Source organism: Nycticebus coucang, chromosome 8 (genome assembly GCF_027406575.1).
Source record: "Nycticebus coucang isolate mNycCou1 chromosome 8, mNycCou1.pri, whole genome shotgun sequence".
Taxonomy (NCBI): Eukaryota; Metazoa; Chordata; class Mammalia; order Primates; family Lorisidae; genus Nycticebus; species Nycticebus coucang.
In genome coordinates this window covers 127300738-127318229 of record NC_069787.1, presented here as the reverse complement: position 1 = coordinate 127318229, position 17492 = coordinate 127300738, and the positions used below count along the sequence as shown (strand labels likewise).

Below are 17492 nucleotides of genomic sequence, written 5' to 3'. Positions count from 1 at the left end.
CTTAACTGACCCTGTAGGTACACACCTAAGTGCAAGCTCCTCCACAAAGCCTTCCTGGGCTGTCCACAACTGGCTGGCTTCTTCATCCTTTACATCTCTCAATCACTTTATATATCTATTAAAACAGTAATCTTTTTCACAGAACCACAGGTTTTCTAATCTCTCCCCCAACTTAGATGGCAAATTCTTTAGGGCTAGAACTATGTCTTCCCCTTATTTAGATGAAGAAATTGAGTCTTAGAATCCAGTAACTTGCCTACGGTCATATATATAACCTGATAAGTGGCAGTACTGGGATTCACACCAGATCTGTCTAATCCCCAAACCCAGGCCCTTCCCCCTAACTTCTGTCCCCCTCACCCCACATCCTGTGCCTCAACCTCTGGCAACAACAAGAATATAAGTCCTCTCCTGTTGAAGGTAGGCAGCATCAAAGTTCTATTTTTCTGCCCTGACTTCATTGCCTGGCTTCCAGCTCAATGTACTAACTACCTTCAGTAGACTTTCATTTCTCAAAGTATATTCTGGAAAACAACAGTAATGTGGGATGCAGTTTTTAAAAAAAATTTATAGGAAAACTCAGGCTAAATAAAGGCAAACAGATATTGGTTGCTTACTCTAAGACTTCCAAGATCATTTAATATGCCATTATCTGACCTTATACATAGTTGTTGTATCTATGTTATCTTGTTAAAAGCACAGGGTCTATTAACACATTTTGTAACATATCATGGAAAAAAACTGTTTCATCAATTTCATCTAATTTATCAGCGTCTCATAAGGTTTTATTTAAAAGCATCATTTTAATACATGTCAACATTTAATTTTAAAAAAACTATTTAATACCATATAGTGAAGTAAGAAATCTGATGACCAAATGCTACATGATTTCATGTTATGAGGATTTAAAAACAGCAACAATCTACTTTGTGCCAGCAAGTGAGTGATGAAGTGCTACTCACATCATGTCTGATGTTTAATGAGGGAGTCATGTGCATGTGGAATATTTCACTCAATGATGAATACGGTTGACTATATTTAGCTTCTACGTGAACATTTCGCCTTTTTTCCCCCATTCCTGAACACAGCTGAGGATATGGGATAAATTTGAACACAGCTGAAGATATGGGATAAATTTGAAAACCAAAAACCAGAAAATTGTGATCAATGAAACAAATGAGAACAAGACTGACTCTTACAGCAGAACATGAAAACTCCCTCCCCTCACATCATCTAGACTAGTTGCCATGACTTAAACTAAAATAACATCAATGACCTCCAAGAAGGGCAACTCGATGACCTGGGGAAAGTAGTGAGAGAGACACTTTTCTTATTTATACACTTTCATGTCTATAGTGGGTAGAACTGTGTTCCCAAAAAGATGTGTTCAATTCCTACCTGCCACACCTGTCAATGTGACCTCAGTTGGAAACTGGGTCTGTGCAGATGGAGCAGATACAGTCAGAATGGATTAGGGAGGGCCTGATCTGACAACCCCCAAATCATACAATAGCTTTTTAATGTTACACAATGCGATTAGAATACCTATACAAAAATTAATTAAAATTTCTGCCTCTTATTGAACTTATTATAGTTCAATAACCTCCTGCTCCTTTGTTCCTTCCTTCATTCAAATGTCACCAAAGAGCTCACTCTGTGCTGGATGCGGTGGACTGCGAAAGCCTCTAGGATGACGTCTGCCCTAATAAATAACTCTAGAAGAAATAGAATACATCAACCAGTAGTGACAGCACCATTCATGGATCTTGGAGAATTAAAGTCAAGTTTTTAAGTCATATTCAAACATGTCTTTGAGGCAGATGATCTTTCTTGTTTCTTCTACTCAAAGATTAACGACATGGACTACGTAGCTAGTTGATTGGTTCAAGGAACATCTTGGAAGATAAGACACAAATTACAACAGAGTGAGATCAATGACATAAAAACTATCAGGCATTATGAAAAGGAGAAATATTTTTTAAAAACTATAAAGGATAGCTGAAAGCAGAAACAGATTCTGAAATCACTATAAGTCTAGTGCTAAGAGAATGAAAACTAGAAATGAAATGAGTTGTGTTGGAGGATTCCACCTTCTTAAGAAGGAGGGGCATTTAAAAATTATTCACAAGAAGTGACTGCCCAAGAACAATATTAGATACAAATCAGCCTCAACACTTTCTCACACAGACCTCCTTTCTAACCCTCTGTTCCTACGTTGGGTTAAGAAGAAAATAATAACTCTAGTTTCCAGAAATTAACTAAGTCATTTCCCCATCATGGAAAAAGAAATGGAAGAATATATGTAAAAGAAATGGTGCCCTCTCTTAGAAAACAGGTCCTCAGTCTTCTTAGAAGTAACAACAGCAAACCTCATATAACTTGCATCTTCACATCAGGGTTATTGTCCAGTCTTTGCAGTTAAAATCTTTAAACCTGATAGTGCAGTACTCCTTGTACCTAATTATACATATGCATTCATATTCTTTAAGATGGAGGAACATCAGAGTTGTATTTCTTAAATGCTGCTGGAAAAGTGGGGAAAAGTTACAAGCTCCTCTCTATATCAAGAATCATGTGTAACCAAGCATTTTAAAAATTGCCAAGATCTATTGTCCTATGAAATAAACATTGAGTTTCACTATAACCCTAAATCCTAATATTACTGTATTTGAAAGGGGCATGGTGGTGTATTGTTGGGACAGAGAAAGGGACAGAACTCCAAAATCTCAGTGGAGGAGGGTGGGGATAGGAGATGCTGCTGACTCACCCCTGTTTAAAATGCCCAGAGTCGATCTGATTAAGTAATGTTAAATTACTGATGAGTTAGAAGCTAGCTTCAACAAAGGACAGATACTTCAGGAAAAGTTTTATTCTGCCTATACTGGTATTTGACAGAAACTTTAAACAACATGAATTTAAGAAAGGATTCCTTGCCTTTTTGTTAACTGCAGAATGCCATTTTCCCATATCTGGGAAAAGTGAGGTCTTAGAGAACAGAGGTCTTCTCAAGGAGGCCCCAAGGGCACACCTGCGAGGTCCCCCGCATTGGTAGAATTTGTAGAAACAACTTTCTGGGACCTGGAAACTAAGGCTTGCTTCCCCTTCTGTAAAAGCACAAGGTTCTATAAAAGCCAGAGCCCACGTCTCCAGCTTGATGCAAACTGACCAATGAGAAAAGGTAACTGCGTGCCAGAATTTTTGACTGGAGATAAAAAGATGGAGCCAGCCAGGGAGGGTGGCCATTTTGGGCTCCTGTCAGCTGGAGTAAAGCCCTTCCTCCTTTAAACAGGGGGTTTGGGTGCTCTGTCTCTCCATTGGGCCTCATCTTCCTACAATAGTATAAAGTGATAGGAATACATATTTGAGAGTAAAGTAGTTTAGACTGTTACTAACTTAACAGCAATGATACCTCCCACTTGACTGCAGTAATACCCTGAGATGGATCCCCATCCAGAGGACGGAAATGCTGTTGTGTTCTTCTCCAGAAATGGGTACACTCAATCAGCAAGTGCTCTTCTGAAAAGCACCAAATAACCCCTCCTAAGAAGCTTGTTTTCTGAACTCTTCACCCTACATTGTTTCTGAATTTTTGTCCTTATTTTCCTAATATGGTTTCTTCTAGGATCATTCAAATTGTTACTAAACATTTTTATATGTGTACATTTTCCAGCTAATTTTATAAGATTTAAGATCCTTAGGGGCAAAAATTCTCTCCCTTCCCTTGTCCTCTTGGCATTCCCTCCTCCACCAGTGTCTTCCACAGAGCTAATAAGCAAAAGGAAACAGTGAAAATTCAAAAGGGCAGAAGCAAGGAGGGGGCTTTGGGGAGAGTGCGCCCTTTACACAGTCTCTGGGAGGATTCATTCATTCCTGGCATGGAAGTATTCAGCTTCAGAATTTGAGTAATCCAACTGAAAACAAATTAGAAGTTGCATTTCCCCCCGAAATCTTGGTGTCCTTAAACAGGGACAGAGTGAAGAACAGGTGGCATTCCTTTCTCAGGATTCCAGCAGAGGGTCAGTAACATGGGACCATTCCTTACTCACACCTGTGACAGGACATAACTTTTCAAATTCTTTCCATAGGAAAATGTTGTTTGCTTTGCCTTCTTTCTTTGCTACCTTCCAAGCATAAAAGGCAAATATCTCCCTAATACAGAGGGTGTCCTCGCAATCCTTGAGCATAGTAAAACTAGTTGATAACAGTTCAGGTTCTAAGTTTAATAAATGTTTAGGGTTTAGTGGCCGTTCCTGGAGGGAACCAAACCACACGAGTCTGCTTCAGCAGGCACAAATAAATCACACGTGTTCAGAAGTGTTCTGTTAGCCCTGGGCAGGAATCCTATTACACGGAATGTTCAAGGGCGGCCCTCACTATAATGGGAAGGCTCACTTGTGCCTTCCATAATCCTCACCTGATGTTTTTAAAAAGTGGCTGCACACTGAAGAGCGAGGCTTCCCAGCTTCCTCCACGGCTCTCGTTAATACTTCTGTGGGCTCTTCAAGACAATCTGAAAGGGGCCCTCATTCAGTAAGAACTGAATGCTGAAACCCTACCCCACAGTAGGACGGTATTTGCAGGTGGGGTCTTTGGGAGGCAACTGGGTTTAGATGAGGTCGAGAGGGTGAGGTCCTCGTGCCCGTATAAGGAGAGTCAGCACAGCACTTGCTCTCATGCGACTTCTCTCTCTGCCACATGAGGACAGAAGCCAATCAAGAGAGAGGAGGCCCCTCCCCAGGAACTGGATCAGCGAGGATTTTGACTTTAGACTTCCCAGCCTCCAAAAAGGTCAGAAGTGTTTGTGGCTGAAACCACCCAGTCTATGGTATTTTGTTTTAGCAGCCCAAACAGACCAACACAGGTCCCAGCACTAAACTTCTGTTCCACACTCTGAAACTCTGAGCCCAAACCCACATTAAAGCTGAGAAACCCTTTTGTCGGGATATGCCCATTTATATGTGAGCTGAATTATCTGTATGCAGCCCAATGGGGCCGAGGCATGGGGCTTATGGAGAGGGAGATGGCAGGCGCCTGGTACCTAAGCTCAGAACACAGAACTATTTCTATGAGCCAGGCATAACCAGAGAGCGAGAGAGAGCTGAAGAGGACGTGCACCCCGAGGCCAGAGGCCCCTAGGCTTACACACACGCACCCCCAGCTTGCCAACTTGGACATGGGGAAACCCCAAGAATGGCCAAGGCAAAATTTCTCCACAGCCCAGGTGGGAGTAGAAAAGGTCCCCTGCTGGAAATTAAACTATTACACAAAATTTCGATTGTGACTATTTCTTACAGACCTGAGTTTAAAGACCGGTGACACACATGGCTCATAATAAACAGACCTTGAAGGAGTATTCACATTAATTCTAGGTCTCTGCAGTGAAACACTAGAATTATCAGTCTTTAAAAAATGCAAAGCCTCATCCTTGGTTGGACTTCTGCAAACCTAGACTCTCTAGGATGTGGTAATATCCCTTTCTCTGTGGCTAATTACTAAAATATCCTTTTCCTCTGTAGTTTGGGATTCTCGGCCTATGATTGGTTACCTAGGTACAGAAGTCATTCCCAAAGGATATAAAAATAGCAAATGCTTTTTGTCACATACTAGGCTCAGGAAGCTGTGTGCAAGACTCAAAAACAACATGAAGGTTTTTTTCATTCCCTTCTGTGTCATTAGGGAAATGCACCCCTGCCGTCCCCGCAATATGGTGCTCCAGCTATTGTAGCTGTGCCCACACAAAGTCTCTGCATTAAAAGGATTTCTGGTAATTCAATGCAAAGTAGACAGGATTACGGAGTTTCCAGGCTCCTGTTGTTTGCTAGGAAATCAATACCTCTAAATATAAAACTCGGTGGTGCTGTTTATGGTAACAGCATAGAGCCTACAGTGAAGTACAGGGCGCCTGCAGAGAGGAGGAGACCTGGGCCTTGGGGAGGAGCACGGAGACGTTTCTTCTAACATCTTATTTGCCAGTTTTCTCCTATAAACCATCTATGCTGCTGAAGCAGGACATGATGAGCATATAAAACAGTCATCAGGATCTCATTCAATGTCAATGTAATTTCCTCGTTCTCCTTCAACTGTAGGGCAGCATTGTTTGCCCTCGGTCCACACCATCAAGTGTGTCGGGGGAGTGCATGTGCGCACACACACCACACAACTAGAACCATCTCCAACTTCTTCCCTCAGAAGTCCTCAAACCCTTGATTTACTGCCATAAGTCACTCAAGTTTAAAGTATTAGAAGTAAGAAGCTTCTACTTGGAACATTCAGCAATTGGTGTCATCATGATGGATAACTCATTTTGTACCATTTGTGTATAACTTGTACACTTCTTATAAAAAGTAGATGTGAGGCCGGGTGCAGCGGCTCACACCTGTAATCCTAGAACGCTGGGAGGCTGAGGGAGTAGATTGCTTGAGCTCAGGAGTTAGAGACCAGCCTCAGCAGGAGCAAGACCCTGTCTGTACTAAAAATAGAAAAACCAGCCAGGCTGTGGGGGCACCTGTAGTCCCAGCTACTCAGGAGATGAGCCAGGAGGATTCCTTGAACCCAGGAGTTTGGGGTTGCTGTGAGCTAGGCTGATGCCACAGCACTCCAGCCTGGGCTATAGAGTGAGACTCTGTCTCAAAAAATAAAAAATGAGTAAGTAGGTCTGATCCAAAGATTTGGTGAAAACAAGGTGCCACTAAGGCATCAAAATCCCCATAAAGCTTACATTTCCACACTTCCCCTAATAGAGTAAGTGGAGTCCCTTAAACACTTCAAGACTTCTACAGCAAACGGGAGGAGCCATGGAAAGTGTATCCTCGCTTGACTCTGAAAGGGAAATACATGAAAAGAGCTGGAGTCTGTGTGTGGCATTAATCATCAGGAGACCTAAAAATATTTCAAGACAAGTCAGAGGAAGGCAGGAGATAAAATGCTCAAGTGTCACTCACAGCCATCTGGACACACAGCACGTCCGTCACCAACACACCGACCCTGGAGTCCACATACAGTCCTGGATTCAAATTCCAGCCACTAGCTATGTGACCTAGGCAAAGTTTACTTCACCTAAATATGCTTCCTCACCTATAAAATAGGGAGGGTAAAGAAAAGTGCCTCATAAGATTATTCTAATGATTAAGTAAGAAGACCTGAAGGTGGTTAGCACTGTGCCTGGCACACAGTCAATCCTACGTAATTTTTAACTATTTTTTTTATTTCTAAAATTCCCTCTAAGTCGCCTTTGCTAACCCCCCCCCCCCGAAAGGATTTTCATCTGCTTAAACAATGAGCTAGGGTCTTAACAGAGGGACTGAATTTACATAGAGACATATTTGCACAGGGTACCGCCAAGCAACATTGCACCCCCGCCATAATGAAATCAGCTCGGCTACAGACGTCCAGAAGACTAGTATTTTTAACATTTCAGTACAGAAGACAGGCTTGATATTCTATATTTCCAGCAACAATAAACCTCTCTGATGTTATTCCAACCAAGTAATTCTACAACAGATCAAATGATTACTCTTTTAAAACTATAAAATGCAAAAGGGGGAAACTAGATCAATATCAATAATTCTACTTTTTAAGAATCTGAAGGCATGGTTCTCTGCTAGAGATCACAGTTTAGGTGTTTGAGTATTTATAATAGCTATCATTCCTGACACATATGGTACCTCATAAACCCAAAGTGGCTTAAACAATAGCAACATTTATTTTGTTCATATTCTGGAAAAAAGCTGGAGGAAGATAGTTGATTTCTGCTCTACCTATCATCAGCTGGGCCAGCCCAAAGACTGGGGGCTGAGAAATCATCTGATATCTTGCTGTATCATGCCTGTCCTATCGCCTAACCTGGGAAAACTCAAACAGCTGGGGTTCCTCTGGAGTCCTGCTTAACTCTACGTGGCGCTCTCCCAGGCATGGTGGGTTCAGGGTACTGGGCTCAGGACTGCCGAGGCACATGTCCAAGAGGAGGCGCTGTATTCCTTTTACAGCCCAGGCTTGGCATGCCCACATAATTATCAATTCTTTCACAATCTACCGACTCAGCTAGGTTTAGGGAATAGAAACAGATCTCCACATCTCAATGGAAGAGTGTGAAGCCACTCTGCGAAAAAGGCAGATGGGGGCGGCACCTGTGGCTCAAAGGAGTAGGGCGCCGGCCCCATATGCCAGAGGTGGAGGGTTCAAACCCAGCCCCGGCCAAAAACTGCAAAAAAAAAAAGGCAGATGGGATAGGATATATAGCTATATAGCAGTGGGACCATTTTGGAAAATACAATCTGTCAGTTATTTTAGTTTTCACACTATCAGTCAGGGCTCTTGGTTACAAGCAGCAGAAACCAACTTCAGCAGCCCTAAAGGGAAAAAATGTTTACTTGAAGGCTATTGAGAATTCTAAGACTTAAAGGAAAAGCTGGAAGCCTCACCTGGAAAAGAACCAGAATCAAGAGAAGCTGAAGAAAGGCTGGGAAGCAGGAGACTGAGACTCACACGGAAGAGTCCAGCTAACACACCTTTCTCTTCACTGTGGGGATGGACAGCAGCATGGCTGGACTCACAGCTCTGCCCCTGCTACTAAGAACCAGCCACATCTGCATCTATCAGTCATGCCCTCAAGATTCAAAGTTCTGGGTAAATCGTACTGACTGGCTGAGCCCAAGTCACATAACTGAGGTTTAGCTTCTAGGGACATGAGGATCCGACCCCTTCTGGAAGAGGAACCCTGTCTCCTACAGAGGCACATACAGCAAAGAATTCACCCCAAATAAGAACAGACGTTCAGAGGCTGGGTAGCTAAAAGCCCAGAAAATGTCTTACATACACAGAAAACAAACAGCCATCAACAATTTTGGTATGAAAGAACATACCATTTTGTAGCCTGGTTAATAACTAGGTTTAATCTTAGAATAAAGGCCGAATCCTCAATCCATGATACAAGTTCATTTCTTCACAGGGATGTATATTAAATGAACTAGAATTATAATTCTACTAAAGCAAGGTCCAGTCTCAACACGATGGACATCCCCCAAATGGAGATGTGATTCTCTTCACCAAGAATGAGCTTCTATATATCCAGTGCAAGGACAGGAATCCGGAGTCTACCCATAGGGGTCAGCTGTTCTGAATTTAGAAAAAAAATTTCCAAACAATGATTAATTTATCAGGTTAGCACATTAAATAAGTACCTAATTAACCTAGAAATTTATGCAGCTGATCGTAGCCAGTAATACCGTTCACAGAATGTAAGATGTATAGGCAGTCCTTGAGTTCTAAACAAGATAGGTTCTAAAGGTTTAAGTTGAATCTGTACAGAAGTTGGAGCAGGTACACGTACTCATTACCTGTAACAGCCTCCACTTGTAAGTGTGGGTCATATGTCGGTTGGATGTTTGTAACTCAGGGACTTCAATCGTCCATCAGTTGGGTGTTTGTAACTCGGGGACTGCCTGTACTGTATTTTTATCATGGCTTTGTGGGAGAGGTATGCCCGTGCATGTGTCAGAACCCAGAATGCCCTTGCCTTTGCCTCAACAACAGAAACCTTGTGCTCGCCTTAGCTTTACCGGGAGGGGGGTGAGAGGGACCCTGCAACTGCAGGAAGAAAAGACTATGCCCAGGCAGTGGTTCATATGAAAGACAATTGTGCATCCTGATTTATTTTAAGAATCATCTAGACATTACCTATACAGAGTGGCCATAAAGTCCATGTGCAATTAAAATAGTTGAGCATTTTAATAGTTGACTATTTTTATAGTTGACTATTTTAATTATACACAGACTTTATGGCCATCCCATATAATAGGATGAAGACTCTCTCTAAGTCCTTCTCAAACATTTGAATGCAATATTAACAGACAAGTCACTGATTTCATCCAAATCCTAAACAGTATGCAAGCTAATATCTTTATGTAAATTTTGAATGTGTATAACTCATAGTGTATTTGTTTTTCCTACATTACTTAACAATAGATTAAAATGAAATCAATATTTAATTCAGGTTGGTTCCCTGTTATGTAAGTGTACACAAAATGATGGCAAAGTGTCACCTCTGCGGCAGCACCTGTGGCTCAAAGGAGTAGGGTGCCGGCCCCATATACTGGAGGTGGCAGGTTCAAATCTAGCCCTGGCCAAAAATTGTAAAAAAAAAAAAAATATATATATATATATATCACCTCCATGAGAGCAGGAGCCTGACTGGGCTGTCGTGCTTCCTGCTAACTGCTATATCCCCAGTTTCTAGTAAGGGGCATGTGGCAGGTGCTCAAGAAATGTAGGCTTTGTTGTAGTTGTCAAAGCTTAAATCATGAAAGAAGGAAAGGATAACAAAACAGCAGAAAAGAGAAAGAAAATAATGGACTATTTTAGAAAAGATATTTGGCTCAATGATATCTAAGGATTCATTTCTTCTGAAAAGCCGGATGCTACAAATAACTCTCTCCAGTGGTTTTCAACCAGTGGGTCTTGATCCACAAGAACTGTATTAAAAGGCCGCGGCATTAGGAAGGTTGAGAACCACTGCTCTAAACCCTTCTCCTCCAAAATTTAGAGGCTCCATCTCTTTGTCCCGCAGAGCTGACAGAAAATGACCAACATACACTTCTGAAACCACTGAGGGATTGCTGACTGTGAGCGTCAGCACACACTAAGAGCCACAGCACCTTCCAACAGTGCAGGAGCGTCCCACTCGGGGCAAAGACTTATTTCTCAGGAAAAGACTGTACTCCATAAGATGAGAAAAGATCTGTGTTACACATAGCTTCCGTGTTCAATGACCACCAGAAAAAGCCAATATTGGGGAAAAATGATGCCTTAACTAATACACAAAAATGGACATTTTCTACTCAATAAACATGTTCCAATTATGCTATCTGAATATATGACACAAATCACCTTAAAAAGGGACTTTTTAACAGGTAAAAACTTTAAATGACATCTAAATGTAAAATACTCTTCAATATTATACAAAATAAGAAAGGAGGGGAAACAGGCACATAATAGCTACAGAGTCTGCTGAAATAGAGTGAATCAGGAACCGTAGGAGGAAATGACCATGGGATGTTCTAACCATCCCACATCTGTTTAAAAGCTACCCAGGGAAGATTTATGATTCACAGCATAATCAGACTAAAAGGGCAGAATCATTAGCATATTCAGTCTTGTTTAGGTGGCTGAGGTTGTTAATTTATTAGTAGCAAATGTATACTTTTAAATTATTTCTTCTCTAACCTTAACCTCTTCATGCTCTAGTCTTAAAACCATTTCCTTTCATTTTGCCCTTAGCAGAGATGAACAGCTAATCCCCAATGTCTAGAACAGATCACTTCATGTGCAGGAAGACCTGTTTGATAAACATATCTCGCTCCTATCAAATAGATCAGATCTGCCCCTTTAACCTCTCTTCGTTTTGGTTTTTAGATCCCACTGTTACATACTTCTTGATTCTTCCAAACTATCTTCTTCTCCTATTCAAGTTCAAATCCTATTCCAAAAAGGATTTGAACAGTGCCAATTATAGGAAAATAGTTTAGAGAAGTATAACAGCAGACTTTGGAACTGAAGCCTTGACATTTATATATATCTTAAAGCTGGGGTGAAAAGGGAATAAAAATTTCTAAAGCATCCCAGAATAGATCCTTGGGTTTCAAGCCAATTACTTTAAAGTTACCTATTTAAATTTCCACCTTTGGATTCAATCAAAGGGTCATGCTATTTAATTTCTGAGAAATTATAGAGGTGTGCTCCATAGATGAGCAGGCAGGTCCCACGTGTCTACCAAGATTTAAAAATAACTACTCTTTCCCACAGCTGCTTTTACTCTTTTATTATTATTATTTTAGGATTTTCCAAGAGCTAAAACCATGCTACAAGATTTGTTTAAATGGAATGTTAGAGAAGACAAGTTTAAATAATTTTCTGTTAATTATTCTGTTTTCACGAATTGTGTGTAAAAGCATGTTCTCATGTAGGAGGACCTCAGCAGATCTAATTATCAGCTTTAGAACAACTAATTATAATCTTAAGGTCTTAGCTTCCCGGGCTTTAAAGCCACCATATCCTGCCAAGCCCATGAATAACTGAGAACTGTCACAGCTCGTGAATTACCATGGAGACACACCAATGTCGCTATGAGGGTCCATCATGGTTACCAACGCTCTGTCTGCAATGGGCTTAGGTTACCAGGAGCTCATCAACTAATGATGTGCTAGTGATTACTGTGCTGAAGCAAGTGGCTCTTAATTATTATGGTGGCTTGATTTTTTTAAAAATGTGTAATGAATTTCAGTCCTTTTTGAGCCATTTGGATACTTCTGGGATCTTGATTCCAAAATAAATAACCTTGTATTATATTCTTATATTTTGAGGGTACTTTAGGAGGACAACTGCTTCTTGACCTTAGAACAACCTTGGCTCTTTTTTCAAAGGGCAGGTGGGAAAGTATTACAGTGGTGATGAAGTTTAGAGTGCTTTGCCCTGGGCCTTCACCTGGCAGTTCAGCCTTCTACCCTGTGTCTGCTTTACAGGTCCCCTCCTACCCCCACCACACACAACTTTGTCCTATAGTCGGAGTCTGGGAGCGAAAATGGCAGGCACTGGTGAGAAATACTAACCCTGTCCTCAGGTCTAATTCTGAATTGTTGCTGCCACAGAGACAGATATCAGGAGGGACTAAGTAACAGTGACAGCTGGGCAAGAACGGCAGCCAGGACAGCACATGATTCTGGCAACAATGGATAAACCAAGAATAAAGAATCCCACTGCAATACTCTGAAGTCCATCCCAGGGTTTCCAAGCTCTATGCAACTACATTCATCCTAGTATTTTCTTAGCTGGAGAGAATATTCTCATATCCAATCATGTTTGCAATAATTCTTCTTTTGAGTATAGAAAAGAAACCCAATTTACATATTTGTATATGTTTACATATTTGTAAACACACACCAAGAAACCCCACCAAAGATTAGATCTAAAAACAGCTGATATTCTATTTCATTGACTCTAAGACTTTTCACATTTCAACATCTCCAAAATCAATACATGTCATACAACTGATAGTTCTTAGATTCAGAGAAAAACAACAGATCCAACAACATGGAACAAAACTGAAACTTCTGCATGGCTGAAAATACCATATGCAAAACAGAAAAAATATTTACAACATGCCTATACAAGACCTATAACATTAGGCTGGGCACAGTGGCTCATGTCTATAATCCTAGCACTGTGGGAGGCCAAGGCAGGAGGATCACTTGAGAATAGCAGTTTGAGACCAGCCTGGGCAACATAACAAGATCCCATCTCCAAAAAAAAAAAAAAAATAGCCTGGTGGAGTGGCACACACTTATAGTCCCAGCTACTTGGCAGGGAGGATCGCTTGAGCCCAGGATTTTGAGCTATGATGATGCCACTGCACTCTAGCCTGAGTGACAGAATGAGAACTTGTCTAAAACAAAAAACAAAAATTATATCTTTAATAACTAGGTCTTACAAATCAAAATAAAGCCAAGCAAAAAATAGGGAAATGGGCAAAGGATGTAAAAAGAAAATTTACAGCAGAAGAGGCAGAATATCTTGTATCTAAATAGTTACATTATTATTATAAACTCTCCCTCTACCGTTGTGTTCTGAAGTCCAGTTATTAATTTAGGCTGGAGAAAAGGGAAAAAGGTAACAATCTTCTCTGTTCCAGGAACTGTGCTTGTAGATTTTATCAACATGAGTTTGTTAAAGCTTTTCAACAACCCCATGAGCTTGGCATCCTCATGCAGGTGGGGAAAGCAAGGATTACAGAGGCTGAGTTACTCACGCACATTCTCAGAGCAGGTTTGGTGCTCCTGAGTTCTTATGTACCTTCTGATCAAAGCACAATTCTAGAAACTGTATTCAGATAAAAGATACTTCCCTGAGAACAAGAGTTTTAAGCCCAAAGCAGTGACCATTACTCTTGAGGCCAGAGCCATCCCATTTCATGAGCTAGCAATGCCTGTCTACAGCTGTGCAGGAGATTTCTGCAAGTTGTGTTTGCAATTTTCTCTCCTGGAAAAGCAGTATTTAACTGTCATATTAAATACGGTTTGATCTGAAGATTTAAGTTCTTTTAATCTAAAATATAAACTTTGTACTACCAGTGAAACTATGACTGGCCAAACCCTCTCCATCTTTCAGTATCACTGAACTCTGTTCACCTTATTAAAATAAGGCATTTGCGTCAAAAGTAAGTAGATCCTTATTTCTCAGACTGGGTTTTAGGTAGAAATAAACCAATGAAAACTAAACCCCACACATTTATTGAACTAAATCCAAAGAATCTGGGCTAGTGAAAAGTAGGCCCTGCTCCCGGGGCCAGGAGAAAAGAGGTGTTAAGTGAATGGTCTGACGCACATCAGGGGTGCTGTAGTTACTGATACGGCCGGCCATGGCGTACTGACCAGGCCCTGAAATCTGACCTGGATCCTCCAGCTCCCCCAACACTAAAGTCTTGGCACAGTGCCTTGAAAACTGGCCACAATCTAGGAAGTCACCTCCTGCCACTCACCCACATCTCAAGGTGAAATGTGTCAGAACTCCCCCTTCATAAGACCAGGGATGGGAGTAAAGAGGGGTCAGGTAACAGGTGTAGCTTATGTATCTGTACACACAAAAAAATAGATCTCTGCATCTTTTGAAAAGTATCAAGTGTTAGGAATGCTCAGTTTGACGCATGTGGCTGGGTTACAAAGGATTAAAACAGGGCACTTCCAATTCCTCAGTCCTGGAAGCCATTCTACAATATCAACCTAAGGCTTATGTAATAATTCTCAGATTCCACCAAAGGCTAATATTTCTTCATAGCCTTTTTGCAGATCAGCCTGCTCTTTTTAAAAAATAATGTTATTTTTTTAAACCCCTTTTTAAGTCAAGGGGTTTAGGTTATATAGCCTGAATTCTGATAGTTTTTGAGAATATATTAAATGCATAAAGACTGTATAGACAGTCTGTCCTGGAACTCAGCCTTCAAAATGTTCCAAATCAAAAGGACTAAACCAAAATGACTAAACCAAAAGGACTAAACCAAAATGACTCTCTTCGACACAGCTGTTTAACCTTTAGAATGACAGCGTGCTTCCAACTGCACAGTGCCAGCTGCATTTTACCAGCCGCTCATCAAAATGTTACCGCTATTTTCTAGCCACGTTATTGAAGGAGAAAATAAATCCTATCCTCAGGTACTTTATCAACAAAGACTTGAAGCTTACTGTTGTCTGTCTGCAATACTGACTAAAAAATAATTTATTCAGGACAAAACTGTATTCTAGATTTAAACATACAAGTAAAAAGGAGGAGAGGGAAGGAAGCCAGGAAATGTGAAGGAAGTGTCAAGGAAAATTTAGTAACATCAAAACAGTACAGAGAAGGGGAGTACAGAAACTAGATGAACACTTAGATCCAACCCTTAAGATCCAAAATTAAAGGATAGTAATGCAAACAAGCTTGTTTTGTGCTAATGCTATAAATAGAACATGCAACTGACTGTAGGCCAAAAATAGTAAATGGGAATCTGATTCTAAGATTCCAGCTAAATCAATTATGGCTATAGGTACTTTTAAGAGTTTGTTAAAAATCCAAAGTTCAAAAACAGATTTCCTTTCCGCAGTGCCCAGCGGTAAGATGGAGGTGCAGATCTCCAAGAAAAGGAAGTTAGTTGCCGATGGCATCTTCAAAGCTGAACTGAAGGAGTTTCTTACTCATGAGCTGGCTGAAAATGGCTACTCAGGAGTTGAGTTACACCAACCAGAACCGAAATCATTATCTTAGCTACCAGAACACAAAATGTTCTTGGTGACAAGGGCCAACACATTCAGGAACTGACCACTGCAGTTCAGAAAAGGTTTGGCTTCTCCGAGGGCAGCATAGAGCTTTATGCTGAAAAGATGGCCACAAGAGCTCTGTGTGCTACTGCGCAGGCAGAATCTCTGCACCAACTCTTTGCAGGCCTTGCAGTATGGAGACTCGCTGTGGTGTGCTGGGGTTCATCATGGAGAGTAGAGCCATGGGCTGTGAGGTCATGGTGTCTGGGGAAGTCCGAGGACAGAGGGCCAAGTCTGTGAAGTTTGTGGGTGGCCTGATGAGCCGCAGTGGAGACCTGTTAGACACTGCTGTGCACCACGTGCTGCTCCGACAGGGTGTGCTGAGCACCAAGGTGAAGATCATGCTACCTGGAGACCCTACTGCTAAGCCTGGCCCTAAGAAACCCCTCCCTGACCAAATGGGCATTTTGGAACCCACAGATGAGATACTGCCTACTACCCCTATCTCAGAACGGAAGGGTGGGAAGCCAGCGCTGCTAGCCAGTCCCCAGCCAGTCCCTACAGCTTAATAGGGTCTCCTTGGCAGCTGTACCTGGACTCTGGATGTTGCTCTGTAAAGACTTTTTTTTAATCATTTTATTTTTTTATTAAATCTTTTGTACATAGATTATAAATACATTTATGCCCATTTCAGTGTGTTGATTATTTGTACAAATTGGAGTGCTTACATCATACTAATCAGCATAGCTTTCACCTCATTTACCCATTTATAGCATTAGGACATTTGTGTTCTACACATGATAGAACCAACTTGTACTTGCAATGTGCTCCATAATTGTGGTCCCCCTACAATCCCTCCCACCTCCTCCCCAGTCCTCCCCCTCCCCTTCCCTCCTTCATCATAGCCTAAAGTTGTGTTTCATTTTTCATATGCAAGTGTGAGTTATTATAAATTGGTTTCACAGTAGTACTGAGTACACTGGACACTATTTTCCACCTCCATCCATGTAAACATAAAGGAGATAAAGTTTCCATTTTTTTTTTACTGCTGCATAATATTCCGTGGTATAAATATACCACAATTTATTAATCCATTCATGGGTCAAAGGGCACTTGGGCCTTTTCCATGACTTGGCAATTATGAATTGAGCTGCAATGAACAATCTGATGCAAATATCTTTATTGCCAAATGATTTTTGGTCCATTGGGTATACACCTAGTAGAGGAATTGAAGGATCAAACAGCAGGTCTACATTTAGATCTCCGAGTGTTCTCCAAACTTCCTTCCAGAAGGAACATACTAGCTTGCATTCCCACCAGCAGTGCAGAAGTGTTCCCTTTTCTCCACAACCACGTCAACATCTGTAGTTCTGGGATTTTGTGATGTGGGCTACTCTTACTGGAGTTAGATGGTATCTCAGAGTAGTTCTGGTTTGCATTTCTCTGATGATTAAAGGTGATGAGCATTTTTTCATGTGTCTGTAGGCCATGCGCCTGTCTTCTTCAGAGAAGCTTCTGTTCATGTCTCTTGCCCACAATGAAATGGGATCACTTGTTTTTTGCTTAGTAATAGGTTTGAGTTCTCTGTGGATTCTTGTTATTAGACCTTTGTCGGTAGCATAACTTGCAAAAATCCTCTCCCATTCTGAGGGCTGTCTATTTGCTTTACTTAGTGTGTTCTTGGCAGTGCAGAAGCTTTTTAATTTGATCAGA

The 17492-nt window shown here is 41.2% G+C and overlaps 1 protein-coding gene and 1 pseudogene across 1 annotated transcript in view; one reads left to right on the top strand and one right to left on the bottom strand.

Moving 5' to 3' along the window:
• The window catches only part of PPM1L (protein phosphatase, Mg2+/Mn2+ dependent 1L), a 316224-nt gene that overhangs the window by 152028 nt on the left and 146704 nt on the right, over positions 1-17492 (bottom strand). The window lies entirely within an intron of this gene.
• Positions 15640-16348, top strand: LOC128591989 (40S ribosomal protein S3-like; annotated as a pseudogene).